The 16971-nt window shown below is 45.3% G+C and overlaps 1 protein-coding gene across 7 annotated transcripts in view; it reads left to right on the forward strand.

Moving 5' to 3' along the window:
• The window catches only part of STARD13 (StAR related lipid transfer domain containing 13), a 445413-nt gene that overhangs the window by 70748 nt on the left and 357694 nt on the right, over nucleotides 1–16971 (forward strand). The window lies entirely within an intron of this gene.

A 16971-nucleotide genomic window follows, 5' to 3' on the forward strand; every position in this document is an offset into this window, starting at 1 on the left:
AAAAAAATACCCAAAACAAAAAGCCCTACAAAGTCCGGAAATGAACAATTAAGGGATACAGCCAATTTCCCACGGCTATACAATCCTTCATTACTATTTTGATCTTTCTACAGCTTCCCTATGATCAGCAAATCCTTTGTAATTTAGCTTCAAAATGCATTTTTAATAAATAAACTTCTATTGAAGATTTAGTGGATTAGAAATACAGTAGTATGCTACTTGGCCATAGTACACATTGATGCAATTTAAAAAAAAAAACATGTTGTTGAATGCTCAGTGATATTTTTTTCAACTCCGATCAGGTCAAGAATTTCAAAAGTGATTAGTGATTTTTGGTGCCCAGCATGAGATGCCTTAAAGAGGTCTGATTTTTCAAAATGTGGGTCCTCAGCACTTTCTTATCAGGCTCCTTTGAGGTACTCAAGTTGAGGACCCAACAAGTTGCTTTTGAAAAATTTGGCCTTTATTTGTGCAAAGCTACTAGCAAACCAAAAACAAACAAAGTTGTAATCTGAGAATTTTTTCCCATTTGTTTGGCCCGAAAGCTAATGAAAATGTCAAAAATTGACCCATTTAGTTGCTTTTTAACTAAAAATGACTTAAGTGATCTTTATTCCTTTTGGTTTAAAAAAAAGTCTGTATATAGGATGACAAATACATGCAAAGGTTTCAGCCTGATTTGATTTACAATAGCTAAGTTATACATCCATTAAAAAAACTGGTTTACTTGCAAATTGTTAACTCAGTGTGGTGGTACTGGTGGGCATGTTATCCTACAAGAGCATGTGCATATAATAAGCCTGTAAAATATCAGATGAACACACTAGGATTTTTAATGAATGAAGACTGCATCTGGATTCTTGACACTTCTCAGGCTGGGTCAGGACTTGAAACCATTCAGCTAATCCTTTTTTTTTTTTTTTTTTTTTTAAGTCTCCAGGGAAGAAATTAATTAATTTTTTGCCCTGCTCGGATGTCAACACAGTATTAATGACTCTCAACTGCAGGGCTCTGATGTAAGGAATATCTCTAATGCTAGTACAGCACACTGTGTAGTTGCAATAGAAAGATGAAGGGAATCATTTTTCTCAGTGGTAATTTCATACAGTTAGATAGAGCTGCCAAAGCAGTTGGCTGGTGAAAGAAGAATGGTGGCCTTTATATTTAATGATGGTGGATAGGCTGTACTTACGGGAACAACCATTTTTTTTCTTTCCAGGACTCTCATAATTGGTGTCAATAATTAAATGCGTACCAAAATCTGTATGTCCATGGGGTTTGGTGTACATGACTGTCATGTTGATGGAGTTAGACACCTAAATACCTTTTGAGGATTAGGCCCACTTGCCTAAGTGCTTCCTGCTCCATATCCTAGTGAACATGTCGAGAAGCCAAAGGTAATGTTGCTCTGCATGGAGTCATGCTGCCAGGGGTCAGGAGGAGGCCAGGAAGAATCATGGGGTGGGGTGGGGGGTCAGTGATGTTGAACAGTAGGAAGGGGTTCAGAGAAGAGCTCCAAAAATTATTTGAGGTCTAGAAAACATGCCTTACATTGAGAGACTTAAAGAGCTAGATCTCTTTTGTTTATCAAAGAGAAAGTTAAAGGGTGAATTGATAATAGTCTAAGTGCTCCCTCCAGAGAAATAAATTTGATACCACGAGGCTCTTTAATCTAGCAAACCAAAGGCATAACAAGTTCCAATGACTGAAAGTTAAAGCTAAAAAATTCAAACTGGAAATAAGATACCAGAGTTTAACACTTAGGGTGATTAATCATTGGAAAAGCTAGTAAGGGTTGAAATAAATTCTCCATCACTTGAAGGAATAAAAATTAAAGAATCAAGTTTGAATATTTTTCTAAAAGACAGGCTCTGAATAACTCAAGAATGACTGTGGCCTGTGTTGAGCAAGGAGATCAGACTGGATGATCATAATAGACTCTTCTGGCCTTAAAATATACAAAATATTGTGCATGCAGCTGGTTTACCTGTGGGGGTTGCATATGCACAGATGGAAGCCAAGATGAGGCTGTGATGAGGTATATCAACCCCACACTGGCAATGCAGTGGTGAACAAAGTGCTTTGGGCCCTAGAGGCATGCCCTTGCCGGGCATGTTCCCAGTGGAGGGAGCATACAAAAGGAAGCAGTCTGGGTTGGCTGAGAAGGACAGTGGTTATGTGCAGCAGGCTCCTGCCAAGGAGCTGCCAGAACTCCAAACCACTGAGGCCGAGCACCCTGACTATGCCACGGGAAGCCAGGCAACCAAAGGGAGTGAAGGGGACAATGTGCTGCAACCAGCGAAGGAGCTACCAGAGATGGAACGAAGGGTAGGAAGCGACGCAGCGGATGTGATTGGGGATAGGGAGATCTGAGCCCTGTAGTAAGGTAACGGGTTTTGAAGGGCCCTGGGTCAGAACCCAGTGAAGTAGGGTGAGCCTGGGTTCTCCTACTCTCCCTGCACTTGCTACTGGGCACTCCAGCTGCTAGAGAGAGCAGACCCCAGTGGACTTCTGCCATCAGGCAATACTGCCACTAGAGAGAGCGGCGCCTTGTACTTTAGCTACTTACTCCTGCCAGAGGAAGCACCCTCTTAGACTCTTACCGCTGGGCACTACTGCCCTTAAGCAAAGCAGCACCTTGGACAACTGCTGGCCTCCTGACAGAAGCCCATTTGAAAACTTGGCCCTACAAGTCAGCAGACACTTTGAAAATGAGGGCTCAAGAACTAGACACATACTAAAGCATCTCTCAGTAAAGTAGGGTTACATGTCACCAATGTGTGTGGGGGAGATCTCCGGGAAAAGTTGGTAGAAGACATAGGATCAGAGTTAAGCAACAGTTATCCACTTACTAGGAGCTGTATTTAAGCATTTCAGAGAGATCCCCCCAAAGACTGTCAACTGGGGAGAAGAAGGGGTAAAGGAAGGACCATGGGACCCAGGGGGATCCAGGGAGCCCGTCCCCTCCTACAAATTGGTGGAGAATGCGGGCAGTGTTCTGTCTGATACAAGGGGTCTAAAAACAAAACACAAAAGACTTGTATGGAGCAGCTGAGTTCTGTTACCTCCAAGATGGAGCCAGAGCAGTTGTAGGTTGTGGAGATGCAGGAGGCAACAACAAGCTATGCAACAGCAGCAGCAGTTTCAACAGCAGTTCCTGCAGCAGTGGGTTCAGATCAGCCAACGGCAACAGCTGCTGAGGGAGCTGATGACCCAGCAGCAAGAGTTCTGAAAAGAAATGCTCCAGCAAATTGTACTGGCCATATGCCTGCAGGGAGTGCCAGAGGATCACGCTTACACTGGGGGGGGGGACCTCTGTATATACCAGTGAAGCTCACCAAGACGGGACTGGAGGATGACCATGAAGCCTTTTAGTCACATTTGAGAAATAGAACTGGCATGCCGCCCAGAGGCCCCCCCTGGAACAATGGGCCTTAATCCTAGCCCTGTGCCTAACAGGTCTGGTACAGACCACCTACCGTGATCGAGACTTGGAATGAGTGAAGGATTAAAAAGAAGTTAAGTCTGCCATCTTAGACTGTCTGGATATTTCAGATGAGATCTACCACCAATGGTTTAGGCCCGAGAGATACCCCAAGGGGGCATAATCCCGCATGGTAGCACAGCAGTTGAAGGAGCACTGCTAGAAGTGGTTCCACACAGAAGAACACTCAGGAACCCAAGTGGCTGAGACCATTGTTACAAAGTAATTTATAAAGATATTGCCTGTGGAAAGCTGGGAATGGGTACTGCAGCATTGCTCAGTGACACTATCAGAAGCAGTCAGATTAATGGAGGACTTTGTAGAAGCTGAAGGGTCACTCAAGGCAGAGTCACTCTGAACATCAGCAGGGCAAAGGGTCTGGGGGGGAAGGGGTGTAAGCTAGCACCTATAGCAGACCCCCACAAGGGACCGGTCCAAAATGGGTCCTCCAAGGCAGGCAGACTGGCCTTTAAGACTGAGACAGGCCTAGGAGGACAAGGAGGCTGAGCATGGGGGTCACGCAGCCCATGGAATTGCCCGTCACCCCAAACGATGGAGGCAGGGATCACAGATGGAGGTCAGGCCAGTATCCTGCCCTTGGGCCTCCCTATACCTAGGCAACAGGCTGGTGACCCCCAACCCACTAACATGCTAATCTTGTGGGCTGACAGGGCACATAAGAGAGAATGCCCGCTGATGGAATGTGGGTATGCCCAGGGCTGGACAGTGGAAAACCGGGCCTGGAAAAAACCTCCCCCTAAGTTGATCATACTGGTGACAGTCCAGGGGAAGCTGGTTCTGGGATTTTTGGACTCTGGGTGCATCCAGGTGGTCCAGGCCTCCATGGTAGGAAATGATGCCATGCCCAAGAACAAAATCCAGCTTCAGTGTATCCATGGCGGTGTCAAGACCTACCCTAGCCAGCAGTTACAGCTGTTGGTGGGAGCCCATACTGTGATTGTAGGCTGAGACTGGCCTTTTTTCTGGCAGGTCATTAATGGCCAGATTGAGACTGCAAACAAGAACAGGGTCCACGTGGTGAACCCAGCTCCCTGGAGCTTGGTAAACCTTGGAGAAGCCGATGACCCCGGGGAAGGGATGTCCTGAGCAACGCAGACACAGACCCCCTTGGGGAGGAAGAGGCAGACCATCGGGACCAGGAAGCCCTCCTTTGGGACAGGAATTTTGTTGTAGAACAAAGGAGTGACCCTACATTAAGCCATGCATAAGAGCAACTGGACCCCGTAGACGGAAAAGTGAGAGTGTGTCAGGAAGGCGATCTGTACCCACACTTTGCACTCAAGAAGGAGCACTTGTATCATATCAAGAATCATCATCATATGGGGGTGATGTGGAACCAGCTGCTAGTTCTGCGCTGCTACTGCTGAGCTGCATTCTCTCCCCAGGTATCCCGCTGGGGATGTCAAAAGACGTTGGCTCGGATATTAGCCTGATTCTACTAGCCAGGCATACACCGTGAAGTGAGAGAATATAGTTCTTCCTGTCCAGAATGTCAACTCTCTAGCAGAAGGGGGATATTAAGGTACCCTTGGTCCCCCTGCCCTTGATCGAGACCCCCTTAGAAAAAATTGAGTTGGACATGATTGGACCTCTAGGAAAAAAATGCAACGGGGCACCAGTATATATTAGTGATTGTAGACTACGCAGCCAGGTATCCAGAGGCTGTTCCTCTCTGCTCCCGAAAAGCGACAGCTATATCTCCAGTACTCTTAAAGCTCTTCTCACACATAGGATTTCCCCATGAAATATTGATGGACCAAAGGACTAACTTCACTTTCTATCTGATGCAGGAATTATGCTCTCTTCTGAAGGTCAAGTCTCCGAAGACGTTGGTGTACCACCAACAGTCTAGAAGAATGGTTTAACAAGACTCTGAAGGGATGTTGAAGTGCTTTGTTAGTGACAACCCTAAGCAGTGGGACTGGCTACTCCCACCACTCATATTTGCCACAAGGGAGGTCTTACAAGACTATACGGGATTCTCCCCATTTGAGTTGTTCTACGGTCACCAACCGCAGGGCATCTTGAACCTGCTGCGAGAAGGGTGGGAAGAGCAAGATGTGGGGGGGCCTTAAGCGCAACCCAATATATCCTGCAGTTAAGGGAGTAACTCAAAAACATGGGGGTATCCACCAGGGAGAATTTGAAGAAGGCCAAACACACCCAGGAACAGAACTACAATAAGGGAGCATGGCTACAAACTTTACAGCTAGGTCACCATGTTCTTCTACTAATGACCTCAGCCGAGTCTAAATTAATGGTCTGATAGCAGGGTCCATTTGAAGTGGTGCGGTAGGTAGGGCCTGTGGACTATGAAATCATATTACTCGGGAGAAGGAAGGAAACCAAAGTCTACCACATGAACCTTCAAAATCTGGGAGGGCATGAAAGGTCCTGCTGATAACTCCTATTTCGGCAGAACCCAAACTGGGGCCCCAGGTGCCTAGCGGCAAGGCCCCAGCAACAGTACCGGGGGCGAAGGACTCTCCCCTGCACAAAAGAAATAACTCCTCCAAGTAATTGGGGACTTTGCAATGGTGTTTTCCAACTTCCTGGGGAGGGTGCAGTTGGTTCAACATCACCTAGAGACTACCCCTGGCCAAGTAGTCCAAGAGAGCCCTAGACCTTACCCTGAACGATGCTGGAGATGGGGGCTTGATTATAGAATCCAAAAGCGAATGGAAGGGGCCCATACTTCTCATTCCCAAACCAGATGGTACAGATCCGTTCTGCATCAACTTCAGGAAGGTCAATGTCATCACCAAATTCGACCTCTATCCAATGCCAAGGGTGGAGAAGTTGTTAGAATGACTGGGGCCAGCAAAATACTTAAGCACTATTGACCTGACAAAAGGTTACTGGCAGATTCCCTTTTCCCCTTCCACGCAAGAGAAAACTGCTTTCTCCACTCCTTTTGGGCACTTCCAATTTAAGACCTGCCTTTCTTCTCCATGGAGCTGACGCTACCACCCAATGACTTATGAATAAGATCCTGAACCCCCACTATCAGTATGCTACGGCCTACATCGACGACATCATCTACAGTCCCACCTGGGAAGACCACTTACAGTATTTAAGGGAGGTGTTAAAAGCCCTACAGGAGACCGGACTTACAGCCAACCTGGCGAAGTGTAAGGTGGCTCTGAGTGAAGTGACCTACTTGGGGTTCTGTGTAGGAGGTGGTCTTGTGAAGGCAGTGGTCAATAAGGTTCAGGCCCTCACAGCATGTTGTGTTGCATCCCCCAGTCGAAGAGGCAAGTCAGATGTTTTCTTGGTCTGGCAGGATATTACCGGTGGTTTAATCTCTGGCTTCGCCTCAATCGCGGTCCCAATTATGGACCTAAGTCAACAGTCCTAAGAAGATCCATTGAGATAGGAAGTGCGAGAAAGCATTCAGAGAACTGAAAGCATGACTATGCCTGGCAACCATGCTATTCAGCCCCGATTTCTCTCTGGAATTCATATTGCACTCTTGCACTCGGATGTCGGGTTCAGCACTGTTCTTTCACAAGACTTCGAAGGGGAAGAACACCTGGTCCTTTATCTAAGTAGAAAACTATTCCCTAGGGAAAAGTTTTACACCTAATGCAGACCTCTTTTTGTGGAAGACAACCCAACCCCGGACAGTCTTCCCGTCTTGAGGGGTGGGGTATGTGAAAGGACATGCCCTCACTTTGGTATGAAGGAGGCTAACAAGCTCCTCTGGGCCTGTTCCAGGATAAGGAGGCACATCTGCAAGGCTTGCTCAGCCTGGATGGAAAGGAGTTTAAAAGGGGAAAACTCCCCACAGGAAGGGTCAATAAACAAGAACATTGCTTTGCCCAGGGACTGCTGGGAACAGAGTGAGTCCAGCCAAGGAGGAGACAGCTGGGAGGCATGCTGCGCCTGGAGGCATGCCGCGCCTGAAGCCATCCTGACTGACAGTAAAATAACACACACCCCCCTCCATGAAGGGGCAATAGACTCTGTCAGACTAAGCCCTTAGAGCTGACTCTCTAGGGGCTGCCTGAGAGACTGGTCCTTGTTCCAGCCAGATCTTTCCTCTCTTGCAAAGGGGAAGGAGGAACAAGAGCCACAGAGAGATTTCCCCCACCCCCAAAGACTGTTAACTGGGGAAAAAGAGGAGGTAAATGAAGGACAAGTGGGACACAGGGGGGTCCAGGCATTTTCATTGCAGCTGATACAAGCCCTCACTTCTGCCAGTTATCTCAGATCCATCAAGCAGATCTCAGAGAAGGAGCTTGCCCTTCGGCTTGAATCATTGTACTAGTAGGCATTTATTTCTACGGTCACCACTTTATAGAATCCAGTATCACTGATTGGAGAGGAGGAGAGAGACACTACCAGAGTCTGGAATCAGTTTGGAAGTGGGGAAAATTTGTTACGTGAAATAGCACTTTAATTGAATATTGTGTAAGCACCTGCAGATATTTTAATGTAAACCGCTATCAGAATCTGTTTTGCTGTATTTGTGTGCTGTTGGATTTGAAAAGTATCATCAAGACTTTAATTTGTTACAAGTTCTGAATTAACAGCTACAAGGGAAATAAAGAATTCTTAAATACTGAACTCAGAAGTGTCCTCATAAACCTTTGCATTCATAATAACAAGAGCTAGTGTGGGCTTATACAATTTAAAACTAATTGCCCAGCCAAAATCCTCATTATCATATTGATGCATTTCATAAATCAAAGCTCCGCTTATTCAAGCTTTGTTACAAATCTTGTATTAAACAGTATACTTCACTTGAGAAATGTAATGTGGTGCCACAAAAACTGCAGAGGTTTTAAAAGACCAATAGTGTATAAACCTGGAAAGCTGCACTATCATCAGGGCTGGCTCCAGGCACTAGGCACCCAAGCACATGCTTGGGGCGGCACCTGGTAAGGGGCGGTGGGGGGGAGCGCGGTGCGGCACTCGGCGGGGGGGGGGGGCGGGCTCCGGGGGCCCGGCACTCGGCGGGAGGGCGGCGGGGGGGCGGCGCTCCGGGGGGGGTTTCCGGTGGCGCTCGGCAGGCTCCGGCGGCGCGGAGCTCGGCGGGTGGGGGGCAGCACGGGGCTCGGCGCTTGGGGGGGTTCCAGCGGCGCGGAGCTCAGCGGGGGGGGGGGCAGCACGGGGCTCGGCGCTGGGGGGGGGTTCCGGCGGCGCGGAGCTCAGCGGGGGGGCGGTGCTCTGGGGGGTGGGTTCCGGCAGGGGGCGGTGCGGTGCTCGGCGGGGAGCCTCGGGGGGGCGGCGCTTTTTTTTGCTGCTTGGGGCAGCAAAAAAGCTAGAGCCGGCCCTGGCTATCATGAACGAATTTAATACATATAGTACTAATGGTCTTGTTCTCTCTGATTTTTTATTTTATTCCTCTTTAGCCCTAACATTTTCCACAGTAATAGTAATGCTGTGGCGTGGATACAGGTTTCTACACAGCAGAATACTGCCAATGAAAGTTTTGTTTTGTTTTTTTATCTGTTGATCTATCTGGCACACTAAAACAAGTGCTCTCTTCTTTCAGCTCTCTTCTTTTTTCCAAGTCTGTGGCCCTAATTTACACTTCTTTGACATCAAAAAATATTGATTCTTACTAAGATTCTAGTTATCTATCTAGCTGATCCTTAGATATCTTGTCAGATATTACCATATACCATAATATCTGAGAACCTTACAAGGACTATTCCAATCATATAAGGTCAGTGGTCTACATTCCCTTTTACTTCCCCATAGGCAGCTAAGATTTCTATATTTTATTTTTCCTTTTATCTCCTCCTCTTCCATCATCTCCTTTCTTCATTCCTCCCACCCCTTGCCCCCTTCTGTGTAACTGTGGGAAAGCTAAACTGAAGAATCAAATGTTATGCTTTGCTCTGAAGGCAGGAAGTGAGATTTATCTTTTTTTCCAATTTCTTTCAGAACTGAAATCCATAGCTTTGGGCCAGGGCTGACAAATCTCTCTTCCCATTTTCTTATGGGTTTTACCTTTGAAGTTTGACATTTCCCTAGTCCCAAGGAGTACAAATGTTGAGAAAAATCATCATAGTAAAGAGCAAGGTGATCTCCTAAATAGCTTGAGCCAATTCCATGGAGGACTTTGAAGATTAATCGATAGACACTTTGAATTTAACCTGATGCCTTATGGGGAGCCAAAATAGTGAGCAGAGCACTGGAGGGATGTGTTTTTGGAGGCTGGTAGTGTTGCACTGGGGGGCTGATGCATCCTGGACCAAGTGAAGATTTTTAAGGTCAATGTCCGCATCCTTATAAACAGCAAATTACAGTAATTTATAAGAACATAAGAATGGCCAAACTGGGTCAGACCATTGGTCCATCTACCCAGTATCCTGTCTTCCCACAATAGTAGGTGTCAGAGGGAGTGACTAGAACAGAGTAATTTATTGAGTGATCCATCCCATCAGCCAGTCCCAGCTTCTAGCGGTCAGAGGTTTAAGGACGCCCAGAGCATCTCTGATTAACTTGGCTAATAGCCATTCATGGACCTATCCTCCATGAACTTGCCTATTTTTTTTTAATCTAGTTGTACTTTTGGACTACACAACATCCCCTGGGAACAAGCTCCACAGGTTGACTGTGAGTTGTGTGAAAAAATACTTCCCTATGTTTTTTTTAAACCTGCTGCCTATTAATTTCATAGGGTGATCCTTGGTTCTGCGAAGGGGTAAATAACACATCCCTATTCATTTTCTCAACACCATTCATGATTTTATAGACCTCTAGCATATCCCCTCCCCCCCTCACCAGTTGTCTCTTTTCCAAGATGAACAGTTCCAGTCTCCTCATATGGAAACTGTTTGATACCCCTAATCTTTTTCGTTGCCCCTTTTTATTGTACTTTACTTTTTCCAATTCTAATATATTTTTTAGATGGGGTGTCCAGAACTGCATATAGTATTCAAGGTGTGACCGTACCATTGATTTATATAATGACATTACAATATTTTCTGTCTTATCTATCCCTTTCTAAATGGTTCTTAACATTGTTAGCTTTTTCTGACTGCCACTGCATGAAGAATGGATGATTTCAAAGAACTATCGACAATAACTCCAAAATTTTTCTTGCGTGGCAACAGATAATTTAGATCCCATCATTTTGTATGTATACAGTAGTTGGGATTATGTTTTCCAAAGTGCATTACTTTGCATTTATCAACTTTGAATTTCATCTGTCATTTTCTTGCCCAGTCACCCAGTTTAGTAAAATCTTCACTGTCTGCTTTAGACTTAAACTATCCTGAGTCATTTTGTATTTTTTGCAAAGTTTGCCACCTCACTGTTTACCCTTTTTCCAGATCATTTATGAATATGTTGAAGAAGCTCTGGTCCCAGTACAGATCCTTTGGGGACTCTGCTATTTACCTCTCTCCACTGTGAAAACCGAACACTTATTCCTACCATTTATTTCCTATCTTTTAACTGGTTACTGATTCAAGAGTGAACCTTCCCTCTTGTGCAGCTTACTTTGCTTAAGAGCCTTTGGTAAGGGACCTTGACAAAGGTTTTCTGAAATCTAAGTACAGTATATCCACTGGATCATCGTCAACATGTTTGACCCCTCCCTCCCCCCCCCCAAAAAAGAATTCTAATAGATTGGTGAGGTATGATTTCCCTTTACAAAAGCAGTGTCGACTCTTCCACAGCATATCATGTTCATCTATGTGTCTGATAATTCAGAGTAAGAGGTGGCTGTCTTATTCCATGTCTGTTTCATCAGTCCTAAGAGCATCTTAAAGATACTCTGTCAAGAGCAACATGACCCTAAATTATCCCACCTTATATAAAAGCATTTTTCAATACAGGAAAAATCTATTCCAATTTCTAACCAAAGTGGTCAGATCCCAGCACATCTGCTGGGCAACCAAGAAACAAACTTAGTGAAATTCTCTTAAGAGTGTCAAGAAGAGAGACAGTATATAGCAGGGGTGTCAAACTCAATTGCACAGGGGGCCAAAACTCAAAACTCGCGGGCCGAACAGTATAACCATTTATTTAACAGACTAAATATTTATGTTTTTTAACCATTAATATGAACCAAAATACAGGATATCATTCCAAAATAAATACATTTCAACTTAAAATATTTTGCTCTTCATAAAAAAATATCCTGTCAATACAATACATTCAAAATCTGTACATGCTGGAATATTAAAAAATCTGAAAATATAAATAAAAAATTGAATTTAAAGCAAAAGTATAATCATAACAAATCATAACATTCCATTTTCTTGTCCTATTTAGTCAGAGCCTGATACTTGGAGTCTTTTCTTTGCAACAAGTTCGTTTATGTTTGGGGTTAGGTTCTGTGTTGTGAAGATTCTCAGGATCGATTGCAGGTGTTCATCAGTGAGGCGACTCCTGTGTGACGTTTTGTTAATTTTCATCACAGAGAACAGCTGCTCGCACAGATATGTGCTGCCAAACATGGACAGGATTCGAGCCGCATGTTGGCGGAGCTGCGGCATCGCTTCAGGAATGAAGCGAGTGAACTGTGCTGGCCCCGCAGTGTCGTACTTTGCCTTCAGTGTCCCGTTACATTGCAGTTCTATCAGCTCCATCTGCATTTCTACAGGTGCGGTTTCCACATCGACTGCAAATGGGTTGCGAAGCAGCTCGAAGTTACTTTTCTGTGCCTCAAAGTCACTGAAGCGCCGTGCGAACTCAGTGCGCAGCGCGCTGAGTTTTTCAGCAAAGGTGGCATTTGGGAAAACTGTGGCACTTTCTTGGTTCCGTATTACTTGGCAACAGGGAAAGTGAGACAAGTTGCATTGGTGCATTTGTGTCTCCCATAAGCGCAGCTTCACTTGAAATGCCTTCACTGCATCATGCATATCGGTTATTATGTGCTCCCGTCCCTGGAGTTGAAGGTTTAAAGCGCTAAGATGCGACGTTATGTCAGCCAGGAACGCCAACTCACATTTCCACTTTTCATCCCGCAGAACTGTGCAGTCTTTCCCCTTACTGTCCATGAACTGGCAGATTTCCTCTCGCAGCTCAAAGTGTCTTTTGAGAACTTTTCCCCGACTTAGCCACCGGACCTCCGTATGATATGGCATATCGCCAAACTCGCTATCTATTTCCCGCAGAAAAGACTGGAATTGGCGGTGATTTAAACCGTGGGCTCTGATAAAGTTGACGGTTTGTGTTACAGTGTTCATCACATGATCCATTTTTAGGACTTTAGCACTCAGCGATTCCTGGTGTATGATGCAGTGATACACTGTCAACTCACCGGCACAGTTCTCCTCCCGCATCTTTGAGCGCATCCTTCCCACCAGTCCATTTTTTTCACCACACATAGCAGGTGCGCCATCTGTTGTAAGTCCAACTAGTTTTTCCCACGGCAGTTTCATGTCGGTTACATTTCCAAAGATGTCTTCTCCTTTCGTTGTCCCGTGCATCGATTTAATGTCCAGTATTTCCTCTGTTACGCACAAATTGGAATCCACACCACGGATAAATATCGCCAGCTGTGCAGTGTCAGTCGCGTCAGTAGTTTCATCCACGGCAAGGGAGTATGCAACAAAATCTTTTGCTCTTTCAATCAACTGTGTTTTCAAATCAGTCGCCATCTCACAAACCCGATTAGCAACAGTGTTTCTGCTGAGGCTTACATTTGCAAACGCTCGCGTTTTATCTGGACAAAGGACGTCGCACACTTTCATCATACAATTCTTTACGAATTCCCCCTCGGTAAACGGCCGTCCTGATTTGGCGATCTCTTCGGCCACAATGAAACTTGCTTTCACAGCAGCTTCACTTTGTGATTTTGCTTTGGTGAAAAACGTCTGCTGGGATGTCAAATTCTTCTTCAACTCCTCTACCTTTTGTAGCTTCTGTCCTGCGCTCAGGTTTTTGAATTTGTTCTCATGTTTCGTCTCGTAGTGCCGTCTTAGGTTATACTCCTTCATTACAGCGATATTACTCCCGCAAAGGAGACACACTGGTTTACCTGCAATTTCAGTAAACATATACTCATTCTCCCACCGGCTTTGAAAGCCTCGGTTTTCAGAATCAATTTTTCTCTTGGCCATTGTTGGGGTCTAGCTTTGATTTGATATTAGCGTTGTATACATCAACAGACCGCGAACTTGAACCGCGGCTTGCCGTTGGCGGCAATTGCACTGCATCATGGGATTTGTAGTGTGTGTTATTGGGGCGTCATATCACAGGGCCATTAAAAACAGATATATAAAACGATTTCGTGGGCCGGATATAATTGTATGGCGGGCCGGATGTGGCCCGCGGGCCTTGAGTTTGACACATGTGGTATATAGCGTAGAGGGACAGCAGATTCACATGCACATATTACTAGTTGTAACAAACTCTGTGCCCTGGAATTGTTTTTGATTAATATTCCAGATGAAGAGCTATCATTCTGGAGGGAGATAGATATTTTCCTGCATAGTTCACACAGGGTTCATTTTAAATTATAAGGTACAATTGGTTCATTTTTGGGCATCTATATATTGATAGTGTTTGACTCTGGGAAAAGTTGTTGGTTGTACAAAAACAAAGCAAAGATATTATAGGGCCATGAATAAGTGTCTACCATTTTACTTGTTTAAAGACAAAATGAGAGATTTTACACTAATCTTCTTTCCCCAAAGTATTAGGAATTTTCACAATGATTCCACGAGATTATAGTTTTAAGGTACCTCAGATTTTAAGACTAACCCACTGGAAAGTGCCTGTAGCTATACCACTCAAGCCAAAATCTTATCAAGAGTTTGATCCTGTACATCATAAGTAAGGCTACGATTTAGTCATGGAGGTCATGAAAGTCATGGAATCCGTGACTTCAGCCTGCAGTGTTCAGGAGCTGCAGGGACCCCCACACACACATGGGGGGAGGGAGCTGTGGGGTACCCTCCCGTCTCTAGCAGCCCCTGGAGCTCCAAACTGCCACAGGCAGTGGGGTACCCCAGGGTTCCCATCTGCCACGGGCAGGGGGGCCCCCGGAGCTGCCAGTGGTGGGGGAACTCCCAACCTCCTGATCACCTGGGGTAGCAGGGGAACCCCTGAGCTCGCAGGGGCAGCGGGTGGCAGGGGAACCACCGACCTCGTGGGCGGTGGCGGTGGAGAAACCTTAAGCTCCCAGCCAATACGAGCCCCCAGAGCTGCAGGCGGCAGGGGTACCCCGCAGCTCCCGGCCCCCATGGGTAGAGGGGCCCCCGGAACTGCAAGTGGCAAGGATATCCCACAGCCCTCAGCTTCTGCAGGCGGTTCCTATCCCCTGCGCAGCTGCCCCGCTTCAGGCAGTGTGGGGACCCGCAGATCCCTGTTTTGTCCCGGATATTTTTAGTAAAACTCATGGACAGGTCATGGCTACTGTGAATTTTTCTTTTTTGCCCATGACCTGTCCGTGCCTTTTACAAAAATATCTATGACAAAATGTTAGCCTTAGTCATAAGTGCAAGATAAAATATGCTGAATAGGACAGGGAGTGTACTATACTGGATTAACAAGTATAGTGCTGCGTGGCCACTAACGTACTCCTGCCAAGTGGCAGGCAGAGAAGGACCTGAATAGCTAAGTGCTCTAGTCACATGCTGAGGATCATATTGAAAACCATGTATCCTCAGGAGCCAATTCTCTCCTTTACACCCTGCCTCTTTCTTGCCATCTTGAGAGTAAGGGATCAGGTAGGCAAGGGGCTTGAGACAGACATCTGCTAAGTGCAAAGCACTATGTCTAGTGCTTAACTTTACTTGTGCCCCTGCAAAGCTGCTGCTTCCTTTGCTCTACTTCGCAACAACCTTGGTCTCCTGGCTGCACATAGCATAAAGACTTGTAAGGTCAAGACCAAGATTACATAAACTAACGAGGAAAAGACTTCATCCAGTAAATATTTAGGTTCTCCGAGTACTGTCAGTGATTGTGTAGGTGGCGTTCTTCCCTCTAAGTCACAACTAAACTATTGCTCCAACATGGTCTTAGGGGGCTGGTATAGCTCCAGTTGAGCTTCCCCCTTGGCCACTACCAGACTGCTGTGAGAGGATCCAGCTGCTGAATCCCATTAGTTTTAAGCCTCCAGAGCTTCAACAGAGTCCAGGCACTGTCCCTATCTTGGGGTCCTTAAGCACACTCTCCGGGTGCAGATCTTTTTTCTGGCTCCCCCTCTTGAGAGCTGAGACCTTTGCAGTCAAAATGTCTAAGCTCTGTTACAAAAATAATAAACCCTAAATGCATTTCCCTGCTTCAGTTTCTTGACCACTCCAGAGCATTCTTTAGGCTGGGGTCAGGGTCATCCAGGGTCATTCTGTTGCAGTACACGGCCTGGGTTCTGAAACATGGAGACTTTTTGACCTTGGCCAATCCATTTCCTGACCAAAACTTCTTGTGTGTGTCTCTTGAGTCTTCCACCTGTTAGTCCTTTTACAACCTCCTGCTTTGTCACCCCTGGCTCTTTGTCCTTCTTGGGGAATTTCTACTCTCCAAACCTCCAGTCCTCTGTTGAGGAAAGTTGGAGAGAACTGGGTTCCCATAGGGGACAGTTACTATTTTGTTCTCACTGAAGTTTGGCTAGTCCTCAATTATTCACTTTTGTCACTGGTTTGGGAGGTAGATGCTTCAAGGTTTGTTAGCAATGGTGGATAGACAGAGAGGCCATCCATGATACAGAAGTGTCATAACTTTATAATATCAGCCAGTATTAATAAATTATACAGACTGACTCCCCACAATCCTCGCATTGGCAGTGCTATTGAGGATGATGTTAGACTGAGACACAAATCCAAGGCAGATTTCACAGCAGCAAGGGTGTTAACATCCCTGACCAAATTAACTTCAAACATGTCTAATGTATGTTCAGCCTATCAAAAATTTCCCTTATAGTTTAAAGTGGAAAATAGATTCTTTACTTCCTCTGCTGACAACTAAAATTGTTGTGTAGTATAATTGTTGAAGAATGGCTGCTTTGTTCTACTCAAGAGACTGCTGCATTTTGCTGAGTGACTCATTCATATATATGCCAAGTTCTGTGGTGATTGACACCCTATGTAGCCCTAATCAAGTCAATCCAGCTGCATCAGGCATAAATACGCCCAAAATTTAGAGCTCTCCATCTAGACCTCTATAGATCTATTCTGACTTGGTGAAATGAGTCGGTGGGGTTGTATAATTTGCCACAGTCTGTAACGTGCTTTTGGATATTTAAGGATGAAAGATGTTATATAACTTTTTCTTAGTTATTCAGATCTAAAATTCCTTACAAAAGGACTAGTATTGCAGCTTTTCCATTTGTACTATCTGTTCTGATCAAAAGCAACACAGAAAATTCTTCTATAATAAGCTCTAATTCATTAGAATTCTCCCACATAATTTTCTGTGTTCTCTTCATGGTTACACTTTTCAGACTAGATTTTCAAATATCTGATTTGTAAATACAGTTAGGGACTTGGATGTCCCAGTGACCTAAATTGTGTGCACACTTAATAGTGCGTGCAAAATTATCTGTAAAACTATGATTG

Source organism: Chrysemys picta, chromosome 1 (assembly GCF_011386835.1).
Source record: "Chrysemys picta bellii isolate R12L10 chromosome 1, ASM1138683v2, whole genome shotgun sequence".
NCBI lineage: Eukaryota > Metazoa > Chordata > Testudines > Emydidae > Chrysemys > Chrysemys picta.